We start from the raw sequence: 21,691 nt of genomic DNA, 5'->3' as shown, positions 1-21,691 counted from the left end.
ACCAGGCAGTTCTCCATGCGAGAGCTTCCATTCAGGACACTATGAGAACAGCATGTGTCTGATTTTCATAAATATGATTTTTATGATGATCACACTTAACATTAAGATCACTTCTTCCTTGGCATTAGAAACCTGCATATAGGTAAGTGACTATAAAACACAGACAGCACATTTGAGCATTTAAAAATTCTGCCAATTTTAGCTATAGCTCTACAAGTTAAATAAAAAGAAGTGAACTTTCAATAGAATGACATTTTGCTAATCCTGTCAACAAAAAGTAAAAATAAAACAAAATGATTAAGCCAAAAAAGTGTGCATGTCTGCGTGTGTGAATACACAAAGATGTGACATTTTTATTTTTTAATTTTTATTTTATATTGGAGTATAGTTGATTTACAATGTTGTGTTAGTATCAGGTGTACAGCAAACTGATTCAGTTATACATATACATATATCTATTCTTTTTCAGATTCTTTTCCATTATAGGTTATTACAGAATATTGAGTAGAATTCCCTCTGTTATACGGTAGGTCCTTGTTGTTTATCTATTTTATATATAGTAGTGTGTATATGTTAATCCCAAACTCCTAATTTATCCCTCTGCCCCACATTTCCCGTTTGGTAACCATAAATTCTAAACACAGTTAGACGTCTAGTTAAGGGTTATCAACAACATTTTTGAATGCAAAGCCCAGTTTTGGTTTCTGATGTATGCAGTATAAATGTTTGCTAAAATATTGAATGACAAGGCAAGGGGGTTGAATTCAACAAATCATGTGTAAGAAATGTTTGGCTTGATTATCCAGGGGGAGTCGTGATGTGGTTTAATGAGCCAGACCACCTTTCATTAGGACACAGAAAGGGGCTAGGAGTGCCATTTAGGGAGTGTAGCTGTCTGAAAAGAAGGCATTGCTCTGTGCCACCTTTAAAGATTACAATCGCAGCTTTTAGCGCAGATTTCATTTTTAATAATCTCCTTAAAAAATCACTAAAAATATCACCCCACTGTGTAATTTGTTTCCTTCACGCTGATGGCACTCCCACTGTTTAAAACTAATTGCTTTTTTACATTCTCTTAAGGTCAGGCTCAACAGAATGAATTTGAAGACAGCATAACTATGAGCCTCAACTGTTTAACACATCGAGAGCAGATCACGACGCTGATTGAATGTCTCCTTCAGAAACGTGCTGAAGATATTTACTTTAATTTGCCTCTAGGCAAACATCACAGTGACTGGCAGTGTAACTTGAAGGTTTGTTAAACATAGTCTGGTGTTTATTTGCCTCTCTCTGGAAAATAGTCTAGAAATTACATCCTTTTTAAAAATTCAACAACTAGGATATGCAGCAGGAAAAAAATTTATGTCTACCTTCAGTTGGAATTTTTGTGAGGACATTCAAGTACTGTTTTAATCTATCTAATCTATCTCTTTCAAGATGGCATATAAATTCCAAAGTTGTGCAATCTCTTCACCTTTTCCTAAAAGTGGAAACTCGGAAAACCAAAACAACAAAGTGTGTTGTCCAAATCAATCAGTAGCTGACCAGGTACACCTTGAGTGATTGCAAATATAGCTGAAAGGGCTGAATTTTCCCCACCGCTGTCAGTGACAAATGAAGCAGACAGTTGAAAAATAGCCATACAATTTGCAGATTGAGTTAAGCAAGATGTGTTTAAGCAAATCTGTGTGTGTGTGTGTGTGTGTTCCTGCATGACTCATTCATCTAATTAGTACACACTCCCCCTGTTCCTACCTTACCCAACATACATGATGACCACATGTGTGGCCAAGGGTACTTGCAATATATCAAAAATCAATGAGGCTCAGTATGAAAGTCATGTACCCTGATTTGCCACAAAACCAATTTAAAAAAAACAAATGAGAGGATTTATGGATTAAGAAGTATTGGTGGTTTTTTTCTTTTCTTAGAGATGCTTAAGAATAAAGAATTTTTAAGAGCATGACCTGACATATATATTTTCTGTGATTTTTTTTTTTTAACATGGGCGCAGGACCATACACAAAGTCTGGAAGTCAGTAACCAAAAGCACCAACAGTGGTTTGCCTATCTGCAGTATCTATTTTCTCACAGAAAGTTGTGACCATCTTGAATTCTTAGAAACAGCATGGAGCCTTCCAAATAACTTGTTCATGAAGAATCGCCAACTTTCCCATTATGATCTCATTTTCTTTTGAAAAAGACTGTTTAAAATCCATGAAAACTTAGATTTTGGTCCTAGCATTTAAAACACATCCTAAAAACATAAACTCTAGACACAAAGTGACTAAGCACAATCATTCACCCATGGTTATTGTGACTTTTAAGTCTAGATAAACGTCTTCTTCCATTCCTCCTTTTATTATCATTCATGAAAATTCAGAGAGGGTGAGGGAACAGTCTAGCATTAAAATCATTCCACAGTTGAACATTTATCCAAGACTACAACAGTTAACAGCTTTTATAGTGATGGTTTTGTTGCCACCTTTGGGTGTGTATTTTTCACTACAGGTCTTGGGAGAGAAGAGGGAGCCGGTGACCTCAGGCTGTAGGCGCTTTGCCATCTTCAGAACTGACCTACTTGTAACTCAGTACCCTCACTTCGGTTAGTGAAGCAAATGGAAGTTTCATCACTCAGGGCTGACCTGCCAAGGCACCATCCTTATGCCACCTGGAGCCCTCAGGGGACAGCAGGGGGCATAAGGGGGGTGTCCCTAGAAAGTCCAGAGCTACTCAGGCAGTCATGTCCTCCCTCGAAGTAGCTGGTCCAAAGAGCCACTACCCTGCAGATGATGTGACAATTAAGTGACAACTCTGCAAAAATAGAGCCTGTAAACCCTCAACTAAAAGATGCTCTTTGCTCATTTGTTTACATGGGGCCTAACAGAGACCACGTAGATAATAGGCTGGATAGCACAACTAGTAAAAAGAAAATTCTATCAAAAAGGATAGAATCGTAGGATTTCAGTGTATTCCCACTTCATTTTATAAATAGGGAAAAGAATTTCAGGGAGGGAAAATCACCACCCCAAAAACAAACCACAGAGCACTCTAAATGAGTTAGGCTCCAAGTGTGGTCCGTGGGCAGGTGCCAGTCTACAAGCCGAGTCCAGTCTGCCACAAGTTCAATTACAGAAATCGAGAGAGAATGCTTACAAATGTGGATGCCAGTTTGATAGTCACAACATCCAAACGTCTGGTTTCACCCTTTACAAAAGCATCAGGCTGCAATGGATTAGAAATAAACAAAAACTCCATCTTCATCGTGGGTCGTTGAAGAAGCACCCCTGGGAATCAGCATCTCCTAACTTCTGGGATGTTAGTGTCTCCACCACACCTTCTTGGTCTTTTCTGCAATCTGGGCTATGACGATACTGCATAGTCCAGTTGAGAAGAATGCTGATATCAGATATAACTTTATATCAATAGGAAAAGAACATAAAACTAATTCAAATGTCTATTACCGAGAAGTTTCAGGTGGGAGAAAGGAGAAATCACTGAGCAGTTTGAGAACTACATCACGCTGTCTTTGGGGTCAGATTTGTATACCTTTTAAAATGTGTTTGATTAGTTATTGTTTTCCTAGGTTAGGAGCAGAGATAAGGAACTTATTTCTTTACCAATTAAGATCTTTAATCATATATTTGCAATCATATTTTATTAATGACAGAAAAGGAGAAAAGTAAAAATGATTGATTTTCACCAACCTCAATTGCATTTCATTGTTTCAGCCACTTCACCACGGGCTTTCCAGAGAATTTCCAGCGACCATCATACTGCCCGGGAAAAAGTTTTCAACAGCCCTGGAATGTCCTTCTAGAAATCCCATTGCTTCCTCAAGTCTGGCCTTTCTTGTGAACCTCACAATGGATTGGGCCTCGAGTTGGAGGTACCGTTCTTATAAGTCCTAGATCAGCTTTCTCCAGCTCAGGTAACCAGGTAAAGCTGACCCCTAGAGCCTTTCCACTGCTTCTACCTAGAGCCAGATCTGGTCGGATACACACAATATTCGCTTCCTTCAGCCACCCTTCAACTTAAACTGACAGCAGATGCTCCACATGTTTTGCTCTAAACAAGTACCTTAAATATATGAGACCAATAGCTTTTGGGAAAAGAACTGAATCCATTCATGTCATGTCATTTATTTCCTTTGACTTTTCCTCCCAAACTTCAGCTTTGGCACAGCTGGGCACTTCCCTGTCAGGATAAGGAAATACATTCAAATACAGCTATGATTCTGAAAGAATTATAGGAAAGTAGGAGATTAGGTATGCTTCTTTGCTTGTTTGTTTGAATTTGTAACTTTGTAATCTTTTACTTTGCTTGAGAATAGGACATATCTGATTGATTTATGATCAACAGCTCAATCCCCCCTCCCTTTTATTCTCCTATTTTAAAACATTAAAGGATCCTCTTATACTTTTCTTCACTGTTCCAGGGCCTTGTACAAATTAAATGCTCAGTAAATAAAGTATAAATAGCTATTGTAGGAGATCATAGTGGCTTTTGTCTCCCTCTGTTTGGAACCGTGGAGTTACTTTGTCAATAAATTCAAATTCATTTTCATAGCCCTCCATCTGAATTCTTTATTGACCCAGCTTGAATATCCTCTGCTGTAAAGTTCTGTGCCACAAACTGCAAACTGTGTATGTAGAGCACCGCCCCCACACCCCCACCCCGTGAAAAATATAAAATTTAATCTCACTTCCAAATCCATAAATATGCTTCTTTTTGGAGTCAGTACAGGTTATACAGGGGGGCCTCCAAGATCTTCTGATCTCTGACCAATTATACTTCTATTCAAGACTACTTTGCCATCAAATGGGAAAACAGTTCCAAGATCTCTCTGAAAAGATCAATATAGTTAACCCACATGATGAGAAAACAAAAAAGATAGTCAAAGCACATCTCACAACTACTTTATTATGTTAGTCACAGTTTTGGTTTTTGGTGTTATAAAAACCTACATCATTGCTTAATCTGTTCACTCGCAGAACATTTATTGAACAAAACTCTGCATGGAATACAAAAATAAATAAGATGCAATGCCTTGAAATATTTTGACTGATTTCGAACACGGGCAGTTGAGCTGTTTGTGCATTTGGCTACATACAATTCTGCTGGAATCTTCAGTTCTAACTTGAATTATTGGTTGTAGACATTCTAGATAACCTCTTCCTTCATTAGAATAATTTTTCCTGCACCCCTGTCTTTAATGATTGGAGGGCTGTATAGCATCTACTATTTTTTCAGATATATATCCAAAAGCCTAGTCTTCAGTATATTACTAAGAGTTCTTTTCATCATTGTCACTGTAAAGTCATCACTGCGGCATAAAGTGGAGCACAATGAAAGTGGCTATCATCCAACAAGTAACACACACCAGCCGGATGTCTGTGCTGTTATCGAAATTACAGTATCGGCAGCTACACTAACATGCTTGACGTTTAAAATGCTTCACTATGGGGCAACTTGTTCAAAGCTGTCTTTCTTTAATTTGAAGCAATTTCCCCTTTTCCAGGTTAAAAAAATTAATGGTCATACCATGACCACGAGAGAGAAAAGAACTGTAGCAGCTGTCTGAACACTGAGAAGAATAAAACCACAGCGCAGAAGTTTTTCTGGAAAGGGAGTTTCTCTGTTTAAGAAAGTTTAAAGGATAAATTCAAGTTCAGTCTTACTTATAAGCAGTCTCTGAAAGAAGGAAAGATTTCTATCCCTCAGTTTCATTTAGAACTTCCCACGATGTCATTATTACACATCTACATTACTTTATGACACTAAAGTGATTATCACTGTTTAAGTTAAAAGCCAACCTAGTTTGGTTATAACTTTTCTTCTTAAATTCTGCCCGGGGTTTAAATAAGCATTTGTAAATATAAGCAATCCTCCTTCCTGAAGCTCTGCATCCATGAGGGCATCACATACCCTCTCATGATGAAAAGGTGCTTTGCTCTGCAACCCTCCACCCTGCCTGGCAAATGTTAGACTGAAGATGCACATACTGTAAAGGCAGAGGCCTGAGTTAGATTTCATGTCTCTTTCACAGAAGTACACATAATAGTTTATAACTTAACTTTACCAGTGATATGGTGGAATCTTGCTCAAATATTTGTTGAACCAATGTTAAATACAGAACATAACATTTTTAATAATTTGTAATTAATATGGGCTATTTTTAACAATGAGTGATAGATGTTTCTGGAAACTCTATTTGACTTATTTATATCCAGTACTATGTATTATTTATAATAGATTTTATTTTTAGAGCATTTTAGTTTCACAGCAAAACTGACCAGAAAGTACAGAAGAGAGTCCCACATACCCCCTGCCCTACACACACACACCCTCCCCCATTATCAGCATCCTGCACCACAGTGAGAGACCTGTTACAATCAATAAACCTGAATTGACAAGTCATTGTCACTCAAAGTCCATAGTTTACATTTGGGTTCACCCTTGGTGTTCTACATTCTATGAGTTTTGACAAATATTTAATGATGTATATCCACCATTGTAATATCACAGAATAGTTTCACTGCCTTAGAAATTCTGTGTTCCACCTATTCATCCCTCCTTCCCCTCAACCCCCGATCTTTTTACTATCTTCATAGTTTGCCTTTTCCAAAATATCCTATAGTTGGAATCATACAGTATAATTGGTTTCTCAGATTGGCTTCTTTCACTTAGTAATATGCATTTAACGTTCCTCCATGTCCTTTCCTGACTTGATGGTTCATTTTTTTTAAGCACCAAATAATATTCCATTGTCTGGATGTTTCAGTTTATTTATCCATTCACCTATCAAACAACACATTGATTGCTTCCAAGTTTTGACAATTATGGATAAAGTTGCTATAGACATTTATGCATTTTCTTTATTCACTTAATTGTTTGTTTAGTTTAATTTTTTTTTCAGCTAGGATTCAGTCATGGATTCTTTCATTTTTCTTGGCAGTTCTTATTGAGATTTCAGAGTTTCTTTAACTGTAACTAATGAAATGATTAAAACACTGAGAACATTTACCTTCCACTGCATTTAAAGAGATGGAAAAACTGTTAGAACTAACAAACAAATTCAGTAAAACTGCAGGATACAAAATCAATATACAAAACTCAGTTGCATTTTTATACATCAGCAATGAAACATCTGAATGAGAAACAGAGAAAATAATCTGGTTTGTAATAGTACTAAAAATAATAAAATACTTAGGAATACATGTAACCAAGGAGGTGAAAGATCTGTGCACTGAAAACTATAAGATATTGATTGAAAAAGACACAAATAAATGGAAAGATTTTCTGTGCTGTGGATTGGAAGAATTAATATTGTTAAAAAGTCCATACTACCCAAAGGAATCTACAGATTTGGTGCAATCCCTATCAACATTCCGATGGCATTTTTCACAGAAATAGAAAAAACAATCCTAAAATTTATATGGAACCAAAAAAGACCCTAATTAGCCAAAGCAAGCTTGAGAAAGAAGAACAAATTTAGAGACATCACACTTCCTGATTTCAAATTATACTGTAAAGGTATAGTAATCAGCACAGTATGGTACAGGAATTAAAACAGACACATAGGTCAATGGAAATGAATAGAATCAAGAGCCCAGAAGAAATAAACCCATGCACATACTGTCAACTAATATTGACAAAGGATCCAAGAATGCTCAGTGGGAAAAAGATAGTCTTTTCAATAAATGGTGTCAATAAAACTGGATATTCACATGCAAAAGAATGAAATCTTATATCACTCACAAAAATTAACACAAAATGGATTAAAGACTTAAAGGTAAGACCTGAAACTATAAAACTCCTGGAAGAAAATATAGGGGAAAAGCTTCTAGACACTGGTCTTGAGAACAACAGTTTGAATATGACACCAAAAGCACAAGCAACAAAAGCAAAAATAAACAAGTGGGACTACATCAAACTGAAAAGCTCTGCACAGCCAAAGAAATGATCAAGTGATCAACAAAATGAAAATGCAACTTAAGGAATGGCAGAAAATATTTGCAAACCACATATCAGATAAGGGTTAATATTCAAAATATATAAGAAATTCACACAACTCAATAGCAACAAAATTCTGATTTTTAAAAGGGCAAATGACCTAAATACAAATTTTTCCAAACAAGACATGCAAATGGTCCTCAAGTACATGAAAAGGTGCTCAACATCACTAATCATAAGGGAAATAGAAATCAAAACCACAATAAGATATCACCTCACACTTTTTAGGATAGCTGTTTATCAAAAAGACAAAGATAACAAAGTTGGCGAAAGGGATGAATGAGTTCTGGGATGTAATATTCAGCATGGTGACTACAGTCAACAACACCACATCATATACCTGCACCTTGCTAAGAGAGTAGAACTTAAATGTTCTCGCACAATATACACACAAAAATTGTAATTATGTGAGGTGATGGATGTGTTAACTAATTTTATTGTGGTAATCATTTAGGAATATATACGTGTATCAAATCATCATGTTCCACACCTAAAATTTACACAATGTTACATGTCAGTTATATCTCAATAAAGCTGGAAAAATAAAAAAGATGGCAGAAACCCAGTGACACAAGCATTGGAAGATAAATGGTGAAAGTTATTATCCTTCCTCATATTATCTTCTATGGGTTTTCCTTGTTTGTTTTTACTCTGCTGTTTTCACCTAGGTTTTAAAGCAATCTCTTCAGCCATTATGACATTTACTCTTCCATCTGGAACTCCTAACTCTTCCCCTGATTTTCCCTGGTCCCTTCCAACCTTGGTCAGTATAGGGCTATAAGGGCCTCCTCTCATGCTCCCACAAATATTCCTGCCCCTTCTGACTGCCCTCCTTCTCTCTTGTAATATTTTAATCTCTCCCTTTTCCTACATTGGCTCCTGGCAAAATGCTCAGGTCTCTCCAGTGTTTAATATCCTTCACTGGATCCTGCTTTCCTCCCAAGGCTCTGTTTTCATCTTCTCTCTTTAACTTTTGAGCTTCCTCAAAGGGTCATCCCCATGTGTTTCTTCTATTCCCTCAATCTGCTCCCCTTCTCAAATTCCTCTCATCTGAGTTGTGCTGTAAGCACTCTAGGATCACCCTACCCTGTACGGTGAGATCTGAGATCTCTGATCACCCAAGCCAGTGGGATTTTCTCGGTTGTCATCTTTCTCAGATTTTGGAAGTGGTTGTACTCCATATCACTCGACATTCTGGAAACTACATCTGTGGCTTCCAACATTCCATTCTTCTACCTTCTGTCCACAATGTGTTTGACTGCCCAACCCTGTCCTTTTGGGGATGCTTGTTCCTCACCTCCCTCACCGCCATGTGATCCAGGAAGGCATATCTCAAAGGCTCCCTTCTCAATTCTCTCTCTCCTGCTTGTAATGCTTGCGACAATGATTCCCAATACCAAATCCAGAGCAGATCGGTATTTCATGTTACTTGTTTGCCATGCTACTGAAATAAATAGAATTTAACACATTACCTTCCTCAGGTATGACTAGTGGGGGGTGGGGGGAGAGAACAAGACCACTCCCAGTCAACTGGACTCAAATCTGAATCACCACTGAATTTCACTGTCTGACCCCATATGACATCAGCAGATAAAATCAAGAGCTGTAACTGCATCTTGTTCTCCTTCCCTCACTCTATGTGCCCTGCTTCTTCTCTAATTGAGTGCATAGCAATACTGATTACATCAATATCCTACCCCAAAAGCTTCAGTGGTTTCTAATGACACAAAGACTTGCATAGATCATTTTACTTTAGTATTCACCTATTCTCCAAAATGAACTTTCCAGTCCAAAGTCTTCTATTTATAGTCCATACCCCATGCTCCGGGCAAATGTGTCTACTAATTCTCCCTTAGAAATGTCATGGTCTTCTTTGTATTTTTCACCATGATTCCTACCATTTTTCCCCATAAAACTTGAACACATCCATGGAGAAACATCTTAAATGACGAAAGGTCATAGGAATGGAGAAGAATGATCTCATTTGGCTGACCAAATAGGATCTTTCAACCTGTTGATCCCTACAGACATTGGTTCCATTTTGGGCTATTTATTACTCTCCATCTGGTCTAAAGTTAAGTAGCATACTTCTCCTACTTGCCATGCAATTGTAAGGTCCTTGACAGCAGGTAATTTGCTTTTGTTTTGTTTTTTTCTGGTTTTCTGTCTTAATTTTTTATGGTAAAATATGCATAGAATAAAATTTACCATTCTAACCATTTTAAGTGTATACTCACATTGTTGTGAGTACACAGAAGCATTTGTCTCTAAAATATTTTTATCATCCCAAATTGGAACCCTGTACCCATTGTACAATAACTCCTCATCCTCCTTCCTCCCAGCCCCTGGTAACCAGTATTCTACTTTTTGTCTCTATAAATTTGATTACTGTAGGTACCTTATATAAATGGAATCACAATATTTGCCTTTTTGTGGCTGGCTTATTTCACTTAGCATAACATCTTCAAGGTTCATCTATGTTGTAGCACGTGTCAGAATTCCTATAGCATCAGCACAGTGTTTTGAACTTAGTAGATACCCGATAAATATTCCTTGAATTCACTATTTGTCTCAGAATTAATTACAGACAACAGCATTTCATTGACTTAGTAGGATTATCAAGCTTTTCTCCCCAGAAGAGGTGGCAACTAGACTTTTAAACATTTTAATTATTGCTAATAGCTGAGTGTTCTGCTTGTACAACTTTTCTGCTTCTGAGTTGACAAAAATTGGGCTATCCTTTTGCTCTATTTCTTTAAAACCTGAATACAATAACCTGGTGCGTATATAGGGACCCCCACAGATTCCTTTCCCTTTTATAATCTTTCCACCTAAACATTCTTTAAAAAAAATATATATATATATATATATATATATATATATGTATGTATATAAAATTCGCTCTTCTCTTGGGATATCTGGCAAACACAGTTGGTTCCCTGATGCAGCCTCCATCCTTCGTTCTACCTCTTTCCTTGTCTAGCAGCCTTCCAGCTGGGAGTGGCTTCAGGATATTTCTGGCCAAAAAGGTATAAGTGGAAGTCGGCTGAGCAAGTATTCAGGAAAATTCTTACTTCTCTAATCAAGATAATAGACTCATCTGGCACAAATCTTTGGCTTTTGTTCCTCTCTTCTCGGCTTAAGTGGGGCCTTGAACATGGTCATTTTGAGATACTGATGTCATCAGGGTATGATGGCTGGAGATTCTTTAGCTGTTTTGAGACCATGAGGCTAAAGCCAAGGTGCTATGGGTGTCTGAAACTTTTGAGCATCTCCTCACTCCTGGAGTGCTTCTCTCAGCTTTCTTTTATAAAAGACAAACAAACCACAATTTTTAAAGCTCCTGATAAACATTCTTTTACTTATAAGCAAGAGCATTACTTCTTAAGCAGGATGCTCAGTTAAACTGCATCTAAGCCGACCTTCAAATTCAAGTGCTTTACTACTAAATTATTACTCATCTGAGCTTGTGAGATGAGAACATATATAGCAATGTGTGCGCATATTTATGTGTATATGTACATAACATATACATATATGTATATGAATGGGGCCACAGCTGTTTGAGCTTTGGGCTTTGTCTGTTTATTTGTTCCAAATGATTATGCCCTGTAATTTAAGAAAGGAAGTTCAAATTTCTGGGGACAAGAAAAGGAGATGAGGCAGGTCTAGAAGGAGCAAGGAGGCTTGATCTAGAAAGAAGTGAATTTCCAAGGCTGGCAGTCAGTCAGAAACACTGCCTTAGCACTGGCAGCCTGGGAGCACAGAAAACAGAAACGCCTTTCTGAGATCTACACAGTGATTCACACTCTCAACAAACATTTCTCAGATGTACAGCAGAAAATTGTCACAAAAACACCAAAGCCCTTCTCTTCAAAGCTGAGTTCCAAGAGCCTAAATCACATTCTCTCCTTTATAAGCGTCTTCCTGCACGGTGACACGCCATAAAAAAATAGACTGGTGGAGATTCACAGTGCCTGGTTTTATTCATGCTATGTAAACATTTCTCGGGTCACTTGACACTTGCAGCACATGATGGTCTTGGAAGGTGAGGGTCTTTAAAGCACTCTTACTGTGTACCCATCTAACAGCGTTTCCAGAATCCTAGTCACAAACTGTCATATGGGCAACGGCCATGTGTTCTCTCTGGAATTCTGCCAACAGGGTAGAGCTGAGAAAGATCTTTTCATCTCTAATTCAGAAGAATTTTTAAGTCACAAAAATAATTCTGGCTTTTGCCAGCCTAAGATCTGGTTATTGTCAGTTACAAGATGATTTTGTTTACTCCCATAGCTGTCACATGGTTCTAGGAAGTACAGTTGATGAGATGTTGGCCACTGACATCTTGAGGACTGCAGAGATGGGAGAGGGATGTGCCTCACTGGTCCATAAGCTCCTTCTCTAACCTAAAAAAGCTCTGGACAGACCGTCTTAGAGCTGGAGAGTGAAGTCTCCAAAAATTAAAGAAATAACACTGCTGAATAAAATAATAGCATGCCAGCCATGGCAGGAGTTGTTGTATCTGTGTCATCTCATTTCATCCCCACAAGAATCCTCTGAATGGTATTGTCATGACCTCCATTTGACAGACGAGGAGTCTAGGGTTCAGAGGTTGGCTTATGACGCTCACCCAGGTAACGGGGGGTAAAGAAGAGACAAACTCAGGTCCATTTGGGTCTACAGACTTTCTACTCTCATTGATGGCGCTGAGAGTAGCTGCGTGTGTAATTCCCCAAAGGCCACGAGGAGATTTCAAAGCCTCTCCCACATCCTTCCTTTCTCACCACACTTCCAGGACTTGGTCATCATAGAGGCATTTCTTCTATTTATTCTGTCACTGATCCCAGAGCAAGACCCTGCGGTTATGGGATTGCCTGCCTGTAACTCTCTGGTGGCTAAAATGGAGAAAAGCCTGGAAGAGAAGAGTTGTACGTGGGGAACTTAGAGGATGTGAAGGAAGGAGGGAGAAAGGCGGCCAGTGAGGGAGAGGACTCTAGGGGCACGGCTGTCTTAGGTGAGCTCATGCTTCTCTTGAAGACTAAAGCTAGGCTGCCTCCCTCCTTCCAAACTAGCCCAAGCCAATGATTGCACTGCACATGCTGAGCAGAAATGGTAAAAAGTTGTGGGCAAACATTCAACACAGGAACCATTTAAGATCAAGGTCAATTTTCGTGATAGTACCACCACAAATTGAGAACTAATTGACTCTAATTTATGCAAAGAACCCTGGGATATTAAGGAAGAATATAATCAGTATTTGAAAGTGAATAAATTTAAGTGTGGACCACGGGAAACATGTTACCAAATCATGCTATAGTATGAGCCTATAAATGGATGTTTTAGACCACATAACCAAAAGCTCAGTGAATGAATGGGCACTTTGTGTATAGCAGGCAAACTCATAAGGTGCCTAGGTAACCCGGCCACTGTGTATGTAAACAGGCATTTACAAAGCATCAGTTGGTTTACTCTGCCTGCAGTCCTCCCCTTACAAAGTGGTTTGAAGCACATATTGCATTTGTGTTCCTAACACATATGGGACACAGACATTTGAAAATGAACTTTGTACAATTTCATTATTAAACACTCAGCAGGCTTCAAAGACAACTGCATTTCATTAATAATAAATAATAAAAATGAAGACGCAGTAAAATATTAACATATCAAACACCTCCATGGTGCTATTTTTATGCACGAAACATCTTCCCTTCCCAAAAGACCAAGTCCCTGCCTGACTGTAAGTTAGGTATTTAGAAAAGAAAAAAAACTCCTTCAGAGGAGTCAAGAAGTCTCCACTGCGGCCCTAGGTGGTAAGCGAGTGCCTCATTATTTTTTAAATTTTTTTTTTAGAAATAATTTCAAATACAGAAAAGTTGCAAAAATAGTACAAAGAATATCCAAGATACCCCTGCCTTTTCCTCATTCTCACCTGTCACATTCTACCACACTTACCTTAAATTTGCTTTTCTCCCTATCTAGACCTCTCTATTCATCCAACCAACTCTCTTTCTCAGACATGTCTTTCTGAGCCAGCTAAGGGTAAATTGGTAAATTGTGGCCTCAGTGTGAGTTGGGATTGAGGGAAGGCGCAGGAGGGGCAATTCATAAATTAAAACAGGGTGGTCTGGATAGATTTAATTAATAAGTTATCATTTAAACAAAGTCTTGAAGGAGGTATGACTACCTAAAGGAAGAGCATTTCAGAGAGAAGGAATAGACAGTGTGAGAGAACTGCAGCCAGGCCATGTTTGAGGCTCAGCAAGGAGGCCACTGTTGCTGGAGCAGTAGGGTGGATGGACCAGAAAAGTACCAGGAGATGCAAAGAGGTGAGGGATGGAGAGCTCACGGGCCTGTGGCGGGGGGCGTGTCTCAGAGGCCAATGTGAGGGTGATAGGGAATCATTAAAGGGTTTGGGGCACCAAAGTCACACGATCTGATGACTTACATTTTAGTAGGACCAGTAGGGTTGATATTTTCATTCTATATGGTAAACCTGGTTTTGCTAAACCTGATACTATTAAATGGTATCTGGGTAGCTAATTGTTATTCTCTCTTTACCCTGACGGTTTTGCATTCCATAATTAATTTAATTTAATTTAATTTATTGTATATGTGTGTACGTATGTAAAACTTGGGATATATGTCTCTTAAATCATCTCCACTTGAATTATTTCATTCTTCAAGCTTCTCCTTTGTTCACCAACAATAATTTGAAAAGGCCCACTCCTTTTCCTTCCTACATTATACTGTGTATATTTACATATTGGTGTTATATCTGGGATCATAATTTCCTTGAAGGAAGTCCCATTCATCTTTTAATTCTTAGTTTCTAGGTCACAGAATGGGTCTCTATAATGTTGATTGAATGACTACACATAGAAATAGGATATATCATATGATCCAGCAATCCCACTCCTGGGCATATATCCAGACAAAACTATAATTCAAAAACATACATGCACCCTTGTGTTCATAGCAGCACTATTCACAATAGCCAAGACATGGAAACAACCTAAATGTCCATTGACAGATGAATGGATAAAGAAGATGTGGTACATATAGACAATGGAATACTACTTAGCCATAAAAAAGAACGAAATAATGCCATTTGCAGCAACATGGATGCAACTAGAGATGATCATATTAAGTGAAGTAAGTCAGAAAGAGAAAGACAAATACCATATGATATCATTTATATGTGGAATCTAAAATATGACACAATTTAACTTATCTACAAAACAGTAACAGACTTACAGACATAGAGATCAGACTTGTGGTTGCCAAGGAGGAGGGGGTAAGGGAGAGGGATGGATTGGGAGTTTGGGGTTGGTAGATGCAAACTATCAAACTATTACATTTAGGATGGATAAACAACAAGGTCCTACTGTATAGCACAGGGAACTATATGCAATATCCTGTAATAAACCACAATGGAAAAGAATATAAAAAAGAATGTCTGTATGTGTGTAACTGAGTCACTCTGCTGTACAGCAGAGACTGGCACAACATTGTAAATCAACTAGACTTCAATAAAAAAGAAATAGGATATATCTGTACATATGATCACATGGTATATTATATTACAAGCCATGGAAAAGATTCTGTCCTGCTAAGTGTTAAATAAAAACATCAATATTCAAAAAAATGCATATTATTTTGAGGACTGTTCCTGAAAAATGCTAAATTTCAAATCAACTTTCAGATTTTGTAAAAAGGCAGGAAAACTCTTAAAAGGCTCACCTCTTCTGGGGCAGCATTAGAATGCAAAGTGACAGAGATCTCAATATATCCCCTTATATGTGTTCTCACATAGGTACATATTAGAAGTTTACAATTCAAAGTCTAATGATAAAAAAAGTGGCTCCTATCCTTGGGATGCCAAGACATCATTTCACGTCCATCAAAGATTTTGCTTCACCTTTGTGGCATAGTTTTCACTCATAAACCAGCAAAAGTTTACTCTTTGTTAAAGGAATCTGTGAAAATAGTGGCTCTTTCAAAAAAAGAGGAAAAATGTCATCAGGGTGAATTTAAAGCTAAGCTTTGGAAGAAAAGTTCTAACAGGGAAAAGAGAAGGTTCCTTTGTGGTTTCTCTGCAGACACTGTGCCATTTTGCAATGCTGATGCCTGGCAGGACCTCTTTCCACCTGAGGAAAGGTCACAGAAAGATCCTTCTCTGTTACCATTGCCAGCATAGACATGTAGTAATGACTGATCACATTAAGCCAATTAATATACACATGTAATATTTCCCCTACTGTGGCAGTCATGGTTTGTTGTCTAAAATATTTTATTATCTGAAATTTTAATAAATTACCTAGAAGACTATTATCCACTAGGCAAAGGTTTAAAAGCTTTAAAGATGATACACTATTTAATTAGTAGGAGTGAATATGATGGATTAAATTACATTCTGTTTATTCATCCACTTTGTAAATATTTTGTAAATATTTACTGAGTGACTCATATAATCCAGGCACTAACATAAGAGCCAGGATACAATGATGAAAAAGACAGTCTACTCTCATGAGTGATATCTTCCAAATGGATGAAACAGAGAAGGAACAAGTAAGCCAAAATAAGGTAATTCCAGATATGGTAATACACAGTTCCATTTGGTTATGTCTCATGGTCCACCTAATCTTTTCTTTATTTTTCTCTATATTCTCTTAATTTAATTGTATTTGTCATAGGTGTAACTCATTTATTCTGCTAAACATCAGTCTCATAGTTATACTTCTCATTTAGTGGTCAGCGAATTGCATAATGCCATTACTTTAGATTTCTGTAGATAGTTTTACAAACTCCAGAACGACAGACTATGACAATATGAAGTGCGTTAAGTCACTGAGCAGTTACACACTGAGGTCCTCAGTTACTTGATTTTGTTCATCCCTCCCTCTTGACTGTTGAGGAAGCAGTGACTGCAAAGTTGAACATCTTTTTCTAAGAATCTGAACCATACCTCTTCCTCCCCCAAACCTGCCCATATAACATTCACAAGTATAATTGGGTCACCAACTGGCATCAGATTTAAACAGCATTTCAAGAAAAGTTCTATGAACATAACTAAGATTATATCAATGGCAATAAGAGCATTTGTACCTGTGTCTCTCCCCACACACTCTCACCAATCACAAGCTCAGACGACCTTTCTGTCCCTTTTCTAGTTGAACTCCTCTAGTAAAATCAAAGACAGCTTTTTGCCCAAATTCAAAAGCTTGTTCGAAATATTTTCTTTCATTTTTTTCTATATACTTAACAATTGCTCTACTGGACTTGTTGCATCTATTTTCTTTCAAGGTCACCTTTCATTTCCTCTTTTATTTTTCTCACTATTTCTTCAAATCTTTCAATAGATCACCTGTTTTTGCCATGCTTGTATTGGATAATACTCCACCAAATAATTTTTAACAAATATAAAGTTGAGTGGTGTGATAGAGACTCAGATGGTTTAAAAGAATTTCAGCAGAGAATTTTACTGTGGTATCTCTCATCTATGGTACACTAGTGTACTCCGTGACTCTCCAAAAAGGTTGTACACATTGTATTTCATAAACTCGAAGACATGCATTTTTTTTCCTACAAAAAAAAAAACCTTTGAGATGGAGATGTTTCTATAATCAAATAATAGTTTAATTGGCAGCAATTTTTTTCTTGGCTGTACATTAAAAAGTGGTCAATATTACGGTCAACAGCATCTTAGATTTAATAAAACATATTAATAGGCAGTGTCGTCCAAGCTTATTTGACCAGGAAATTGTATTACATCACAACATATTGGGTTGGCCAAAAAATAATATCACACAAAAACCCAAATGAACTTTTGGGTCAACCTAATACCTCTTTGAATATGTGGCAACAGAACATATTTTGGGAAATATTGTGTAAAAGCCATATTTCCTAAATCTATTTATTTTGGAGCAGTGAAATTTTATCCTGAATTTGGAAATCGCCAACCTATCTACCAAGGCAGGGGAAACAGTGGCAGAGGGATTTTTGTAATCTTCAATTTTCAAAAGAATTTTAAAAATCTCCGTAGCTTTATTACTCATTCAGAATGGAATCTGAGAGAAAGCTGTGCTAACATAAATTAAAACTTTAGTTTTTAGCAGGGGTGGAACCGAGGGGACTTTTTATAGGAGTCCCTTAAAATCTCTCCATCTCCATCACACTCTCACCAAAGCCACGAGAAAGTAAGCAAAGAGAGTGAGCCGGCCACTTTCACCAGCAATCCCCCACCCTTCCTTCCACTCCAGTTCCCACTCCCACCCCCAGGGAGCAGTTCTGGAGCCTGTAATTGAGTAAGGATCTACTTACTCCTGGTGAAGCCCCAAAAGCAGGAAACAAAACTACACTACAGCCTCCATTTGTGGACAAGAACGAAGGTTGCAACTACTCAAAACTCAGAGGATTATGGCTCATTTTATTTGGGACGAACTTCTCTGGTCCTACCCAGTGTCTGTCACTACAGAGAACCATAGAAGCAAGAAAGACACTTTCACTAAATATGTTTATCACCATCCAACTCGATGTGAAATTTAAACATTGACTTGACCAGTGATGCTGAAATAAGACCTGCAATGCCTGCTAATCTGACCTTCAAATTGGAATGTCCTTAAGGGTGTCAGCCCACAATTAAATTATGCCTGAGGACATTCAGAGGGTTGCACACACCCCTCCACAGTTCAGTTTCTATGACAAAACACTAGTTCAGGTATTTAAACACCAATGTACAGGCAGCCATCACAGAGCCAAGCAGCTCTGTAGCTCAAGAGTGGCCTTTTCCCCCATTTTTTTCTTATTGAATTGTAAACTTGTCTTATCAGAGATTTGAATCACTGTTCTAGCAATCTCAAAAGTAGGCTGTTTTAACAAAAAATAAAAAGCTAAGCTTAAGGCAAGGAGGGGAAATAAGAAGCCATGCTAGGGGCATACCTGGGCGCTGGGGGGAAAGAAAGCAGAGAGTTGATCTTTTTGTACATTTTAATTTTTTTTCTTACCCAGAGGGAGAGTCAAACTGATTCCGTTGTGATCACATCACTATTCTCCACGAGGTAGAATAATTCCCCAAAGGGATTCAATTAAACAGCACTTTTACATTTTTTAAAAATTGAGAGGATTTAAGTTTTAGGTAAGTGCTATCCCCCTCTACCCAATTCCTCTCAAATGCTCAGACCAACCAGCACTGCAGGAAATTGCCTAACGATGTGTCCATATTAAAAGGAAGGGAGACATCCAGTCTGCAAGCTCTTTCTGTAGGAAAAAAAAAATGGTATCTTGTTGCAGCAGAAAAATTTCACCACTCTACAGATTGGGGAGGGGACAGGGGACACAAAATGGTGTTTACTCGAAATGGTGTTTCTTTAATTGGCCTTCCTGGAAAGCAAATAGGGGTTAAATATTGAAGTGATTTAAAGACAAAAATCAAAGCTATGCACAAATGTTTGTTATTCACTCAACATATATTTATTGTGCACCTGCTCTGTGCCATGCACTCTTCTAGGTGCTAGAAATCCAGCAGGGAACAAAGCACACATCCCTGAAGTTTGCATTCTATCGTTGAGAGTCAGATAATAAACAATCTATCTACCTACTACTTAGGAGAAAGGTATATGGGAAGCTAGGAGGAGAGAGAAAGGTGACATATGTGTTATATATGTATGTGTGTATACATATACACACATACAAAAACATATATGTATATATGTATACCTATGTATTGTATATAGTTCGGTTCGGGAAGCTCTCTCTGAAGGGTGACATTTTGTTAGACACCTGAAGAAATAAACAAGCATAACTGGAAGTGGGGGTGGAAAGAGGGTGGGATTGGGGTCCTCTTACACGAGGAATAGGTAAGAGGCCAGCGTAGCTAAGATGCATTACCTAGGAGAGAAGAAGAAGGCAAGGCAGAAACGTAACAGAGCCTCATAGATGTTTATAAAAGAAAAAAACTTCTGCTTTTACCTTGATTGAGATGAGAAACTTATGAAAGCTTTGGGGCAGAAAAATGACATGAACTGATATATGTTTTAAAAAGTTTACTCTAGCTGTAGAGTGAAGAACAGACCTTAGGGAAGCAGGAACAAAACAACGTCATTAGTTAAAAAGTTATTGTAATAATATAGGCAAAGAATTGGTTTGGACTGGGCTTATAGACGTGAAAATGGTGATAAATGATCAAATAGAGCCATTAATATTTGCTCATGTGATATATGAGAAAAAAAGAGAAGTCAAGGTTGTACCTGGGTCAGATAGAGTTACAGAGTTGCCCTTTATGGAGGTTGTAAGGACTAAAGATAAAGCAAGTTTGAGAGGAAAAGAATGACTTGTTTTGAACATGTTAACTGTGGAATTTCTATTTAATATCCACAATGGAAATGCTGGTTTTCAGTTTTCTACAAAGTCTGGTGTTTAGTGGAGAAGTCAAGCTTAGCAATATACATTTGGGAATCATCGAGATATAGGTGACGTTTAAAGATGCAAATTTTGATAAGCTCACTAAGGACATGATCAAGACATTCAGAAATTCCAGGACGGAGCTCTGGAGTCCTCCAGTATGGAAGTAAGGGGAAACCAGCCAGGAAGACACAGAAGCAGCAGATAGTGAGCTAGTAGGGGCACAAAGGAGAACAGTGTCAAACAATCCTCGTTTTAAGAAAGAACAGTGGGTGGAGTGTGTCAAATGTTGCCCAGTATTAACAGTACAATAAGATGGAAATGGCCCATTGGACTGGGCAACAAGACATCCTTGGTGACCCTCACAAAGTAGGGGTGATTAGGACATGATGAGAGTGGCCTTAAGAGAGCAGGAGGAGGGCGAGTGGAAACAGTGAAGAGACTTGTCTCTTATGGAGTTCTACTTTATAATTGGGCAGAGAAAAAAAATAAAAAATTAAAATTAAAAATTACTTGAAACTTGACAATTTATAAATAAATAAAAATTAAAAATAAATTAAAATTTAAAATTAAAAAATAATTAAAATTAAAAAGTTAAAAATTAAATAAAAAATTATAAATAAATAAATAATTGGGTAGAGAGATTAGGCAGTCACTGAAAAGAAAGTGAAGCTGAGAACTTTCCATTTTTTTTTCTCTTAAAATGAGAAACCTTACAGCATGTTTGTGTGCTGAGAGGAATAACTCCATTGGAAGATATGGTGGTGGGAGCATTTAAAAATTTTTCTTTTGTTTGCTTGCTTGTTTCTATGGTTTCAATGAAATAGCAAGCAAGGAAGAAAGAGAAGAGAAAATGTACCAACTAGTCATCCAGGAGGAGTGGGAGCACTGAATACAACAGGGAAATCCAATATTGCATGGTAGTAATAAAGGATGGTTTGAGGGGAGGGGTTGTGAATTTCAGCTGAGACCAGGTAGCAGGTAGAGTGTTTTTCTCCTGTCAGGTTCATGAGAGTTAAAAGAGAGAAAGAGAGAGAGCTGGATACAGCCAGGATTAGAATTTTACCAGAGTCGTTCAAAGGAGGGAGTATGGGATAAGGAAGTTTATATATTTATATAAAAGAGAGTCATAATGGTCTTCCATGAAGCCTAAGCAGAGGAAGGAGGGATGAGGGGGAATGAGGAAATAAATGACAAAGAAAAAACTACTGAAGCAATGGCTCATTGTTCCTAATGAGATTTTTTTTAAGGGTTAGAATCAGAATCCCCAAAGCAG

At 37.7% G+C, this 21,691-nt stretch overlaps 1 protein-coding gene across 10 annotated transcripts in view; it reads right to left on the bottom strand.

Moving 5' to 3' along the window:
- RBMS3 (RNA binding motif single stranded interacting protein 3) overlaps window positions 1–21,691 on the bottom strand; it is a 718,572-nt gene that overhangs the window by 588,029 nt on the left and 108,852 nt on the right. The window lies entirely within an intron of this gene.

This window comes from Eubalaena glacialis, chromosome 7, assembly GCF_028564815.1.
Source record: "Eubalaena glacialis isolate mEubGla1 chromosome 7, mEubGla1.1.hap2.+ XY, whole genome shotgun sequence".
In the NCBI taxonomy this organism is placed as follows: Eukaryota; Metazoa; Chordata; class Mammalia; order Artiodactyla; family Balaenidae; genus Eubalaena; species Eubalaena glacialis.
This window is presented reverse-complemented; position numbering and strand designations above follow the sequence as displayed.